The sequence below is a fragment of the Rhipicephalus sanguineus genome, chromosome 2, assembly GCF_013339695.2.
Source record: "Rhipicephalus sanguineus isolate Rsan-2018 chromosome 2, BIME_Rsan_1.4, whole genome shotgun sequence".
Lineage (NCBI taxonomy): Eukaryota > Metazoa > Arthropoda > Arachnida > Ixodida > Ixodidae > Rhipicephalus > Rhipicephalus sanguineus.
In genome coordinates this window covers 206,941,726-206,946,560 of record NC_051177.1, presented here as the reverse complement: position 1 = coordinate 206,946,560, position 4,835 = coordinate 206,941,726, and the positions used below count along the sequence as shown (strand labels likewise).

Here is a 4,835-nt window from a genome sequence, read left to right as displayed (position 1 = left end):
CAGCAAGCTATATTGAAGCATTGCTCGGCCCCGGAGGAATACATTAACGAAAGTTACGTATGGTATTCACACCATCGCACCGTAAAGTGCACTTAGTCCGCCAGAACGACGTGTCCTCTTCATTTCTTACGAGGCTGGGCGATGACCTCATGCTGACCGAGGATGATGCCATATTCATTGGCAGCCGCTTTTTACACAAGGCTACGTAGGCCACATACGTCCTTGTACTCTATGAGTACAAGTGCCGTCCACTTATGTTGCTCTACGTAGCACTATCCAGGCTTACCAGCCTCGACGGCCTATCCCTTATGAAAATGTGAGACGAGTTCAAAAAGAAAGTCTAATGACTTCTGACATTTCAGTCATTTGACGCTCTAATGTGTCCCTTTAGAATTTTGTAATGTATTTGAAATGCCATTCAAAAACATATTGGCCAATTATTCTGATGCGTATTAACATGTGATAGTCTGATGCGGATTAACATGTGATAATCCGATGCGTATTAACATGTGATAGTCTAGTGAGCATGAAACGACCTTTGACATCAACACTAATTTGATTCTCTAATGTATTTCTTCAGAATTGTTTTAATGTACTCATAATGTCATTCAAAAACATATTGGCCACCGTCATTCTAATGTGTCCTTATAAGTGACTTTCTTGTGAGTATGAAACATCGTGTTTGCGATGACCCTCGGCCAAGCTTGTGCTTCGTGGCCAATGACATTCATAACATTCCTGAAACAGAACTATTACAGTGCATGATAAGATTTATGATATGTCCGGATGATAGTACGGAATCACATATTAGTTGTGCCTGACAATGTGTTTGCTGGTTGATACACATGCAGCCAAGCATCATACAAAAGTGCAAGTATGCACCTTCTACAACACTTGTGCTGTACAAAGACATTTCTCAACAAAAGAAAATGGATAAAAACATTTATTGACTGGGAAACATGCAGAGGTTAAATGAAAGAAAAATATGGTGTACACCTGTCATATCTTCGTTTCGTTTAATCTGTCTACTTAACATTGATGACAGATTGCTTTTGATGCGCAGGGTCCTTGTAGGGAATCCATGTATGTGTATCCATGCATGTGTATCCTGCACGAAAGATCGCAGTAAATATATAAGAGTTGCAAAGAAAACTTTATCCAACACATCGTGCAACTTAGAACACTTAGATGTACTGCCAAGGCCCCGTGCAGGTAGTTGACAAAAACACTTTTGTGAAGTTAGAGTTAGTCAAGATTGCATCTTATATCGCATTTCCAATCGAAACTTTCAGCAAATCCTGTTAGAAAACAGGAAAACAACACAGAAGGTCAAGTCCAGCATCAAGTATACATTAATGGAGTTACGTCTAGGGTCTTGTTTCTTTGATCTTAGAATTCCCTCAAAAAAGGTGCAATAGGTTCATGAGCAGGCGCAACATGTCCAAGCTTTTTGTAAAGATTGAAACAAATGCCTACCATAAAATATAAACTCGACCAGGCTCACAGGTAGAACGCTCCCATCTTCTTCTGCAAGCTGTCGTCTGCTTCAGTTCCACGAACAGGTGAGATCACCGGGTACATATGTAAAGGATACCAGAAAACATTCATAAGTTGGCGCACCACACAGACCTTACTGCTCACACACAATACATACAATGTATTCAGGCAAGTCTATGTTTATATACCAGCAAGGGCCTTGAATGATGGACTCAGATTGGGCTATAAGAACAGGTATAACCTGAGCAACGGCTCATGGCAGACAACTGTAATGGTGCCATTGCAAGCCGAACTTTCAGAAAGTTATGTACTTAGTAAACATTATGTGGTTGGAGAACGCAGATTACCATATAGGTCATTTAAATGACGAAAATTGCATCAGCTCTGCTACACAATATAAAATGCATAAATTGATAAAATAAGAGTATGTGTGGCCCATGTGCACACTCCATAATGTCGAGCTTTACATATTGTATTATATGATGAATTTGAGCCGTTTAGGAAAGTAATTCTAGTCGTGTTAAAGCCAATCAGTGCCTGGAATATCGGTTTGAATTTGTAGTGCTGCAAGCCATAAAAAAAACCGTTAACCACTTTTGTCAGCCTTCTCTAAACTTCTGCACACATAGTTACATATGAGAATTGAGATTTGTTTCCCCTAATAATTACTTCATAAAATTAAAGTAGCACTCTCACAATGAATGCTACGTCTTATTTGCACAACCTGCAAATAAGAGCGCTTTTTCAGTTTCATGCTCCCTTAAGGAAAGCTCACAAAAGAAACATGAACTTTAGATAAGCACATAATTGAGGTGTGCTCTTGCCACCTCAGCACAGTGGATAAAAAGCTCTTGGAACAGTGCTGCTTAACCATTACAATAACTTCTGTTAATATAAACCAGTATGCTTCAGGAAACAATATAACGACGGGAAAAATATTTCACATCATTTTTCTCAAACACAAATATTGCAACAAAAGGCACCTTGCCAAACGCAACTAACTGGCATATTTGTCTAGAATTGATAATTATATACATCTTGTGCTATTTCAAATTAATGTACACATGGTGTTAGTACCAGAATATAACGTAATTCACTGACTTGTATTATCTTCAAGTGGGTTACCCCAACGCAAGTTAGTTTCTCGTAGCAACGACCTTGCACAGTCAGATTAAAATCCTAACCATAGTGCAACTAACTTCTAACAAAAACAAGCGCGGTGCAGTAGTCGCGGAGAAAGCCACAAACACACGCCACTGCAGAGCACCGCGCGCGCATGTGCAGCCGCAGCGTGTTTTGATATCTTCCTCCCCGCGTACTACATGCCAATTATTACTGAGTTTCCTGAAGAGTTACTTCATTTGTACCTGCATCATGAGAAGGCTAGGCGATGAACGTTATGTTTAAAGCAGTTTTATTTCCGAAGTGATAAGCCATCGTACAAGTAGCTTCAGGCGATGATCTCGTGCAGTATACAGCTGTAGTCGATTTCAGTAATTTTCGACGACGCTAAGAAGTTTACTTACGGAATCACAACTGGGCTACAAAAAATCTTGCAAATGATTCTTATTTCGGTTTACGATCGCTTCTGAGCGGCGGAATCCAAGAACGGGCCACTTTCTCTCCTCGGTCGCGGCCGCGTCCCGTCCACGAGAAAGGGCCATGCTGGCCATGCTCTCAAGCACTGCAGTCCTCCCCTCCTTCCTCACCTCCCCCACTCCGGTCCCCTGCGCCCAAAAGGACAACGCGAGTGTGACCCTCCCTGCGACACACATCGCGCAGGCGTCCCCAAGGTCATCCAGCTCCCGGAGAGAAGCGGCAGCGGCGCTTTTGTATGCCCACTCTACCCTCGCACTCCAGCAAGCGGGAAGCGGGCGGGCCGAGCGACAGGCATTCTTGGAATAATCGAACAGCCAAGGACGAAGAGCGCCATTACACGAAACGCTTGCGTTACAGAAGCGGAGTATCGCGCAAAGCAACGCGCCTTCATCCACCCGTTGCAGTTGTAGGTAGTGAACACACATGGTGAATGCTTCATACAACCGTATAAAGTGCACAGAAAGCATTGAGCATAGCGTAAAACATACCTGTCTATCATCCTTCCTCTGGCCATCATCCCCGCAGAGTGAACACACCGCCCAGACGATCACACTCGGTTCCTGCGTAAAAGACGTCATGTAATGAAGTGATCTAGCTGTGTAATTCAGAAATATTCTAGAACTTACCAAAATCAGGCATCCACTGCGCACTCTTCAGCTTTACAGTCCACAATGTACCGTACACTCGGCGACAGTCTTGTCAAAAGGCTGCTGTACGTCCGCACTCGCCGTCAGTCACGAGACTAGGACCTAGATCGTCTTGGAAGGTACACTTGATATTGAATCACGTAACCAACGTGCATAATCGATAAACGTGGTAACGAAGCATTGTAGAACACAGCATGGCACACACACAAACCGCGCGCACCCCGATGATGATGATGATGATGTCTGTGGTCTTCCCCTTTATACCGGGGGGGCACCTTTTAGTGTCCTGACCGGAACGAAAAACAGATAAATTTAAAAAAAAAAGAGAAAGAAAAATCACACCAGGTCCATGAACATCACAATTGTTCACTGTCTCCCTGACCACAACTGTAGAAGCCTTGCTTTTGTTATTGCTGTCGCTGCCAGGGGGTGCACGTTGGTATCGCGGCTGCAGCCTCCATCCGGTGCGCCACAGTCTTTCACAAAGCCGAGTGCCTCCGGTAGTGTGGCGCCATCTGTCTGACGAGGACACAGGCATTCGCAGTGAAGCACCAGGTGTTCAATGCTCTCCTCGTCCTTCCCGCATGTCCTGCACTGTACAGTGCCGTCAGCCAACGACGGGTCGAAGTGACGCCGATACACCAGAGTGCGGAGCGCTCCAGCACGGGCCTCAAACAGAAGCGCACTGCCGACACTATTGTCGTATAATCGTTCGGCGGAGATGGTGGTCTTGTGGGCTCTGTATAGGGCCAGGCTAGGTTTCTTTTCCATAGCCGCCTGCCACATCGACGTCTCGGCTTCCTGCACTCTATTCCGTACTCTTACTGCCCATTTTCTCTCACTGTCCTCCTGGACTGGGTCAGTAAAAAGGGAGTACTTGCGGCACAGATTGTGGAGACGCCTGCGCCATGGTGTGTTCATGCCCTTGATAGCTGTGTATCTAAATACACGACGGGCCCACCGCTGGTCGTTCATGAGGCGAAGACGGCCTTCGTAGGCCGCCTTGCTCCTTGCCTCTCGTGCCTCGTAACTTGACCATCCGAGGTCACCTTGTACAGCTTCGACAGCTACACGTCCATGACACGCCAGCGC

The 4,835-nt window shown here is 45.0% G+C and overlaps 1 long non-coding RNA gene across 1 annotated transcript; it reads right to left on the bottom strand.

The window, feature by feature from the left end:
* Window positions 1–968: 968 nt before the first annotated feature.
* On the bottom strand, window positions 969–3,957 carry LOC125757529 (uncharacterized). Its single transcript, XR_007415296.1, has 4 exons — window positions 3,723–3,957; window positions 3,585–3,656; window positions 1,477–1,541; window positions 969–1,108 (listed from the first exon to the last, which is right to left on the bottom strand). It is a non-coding gene; the product is annotated as an uncharacterized LOC125757529 (long non-coding RNA).
* Between the last annotated feature and the right edge of the window lie 878 nt (window positions 3,958–4,835).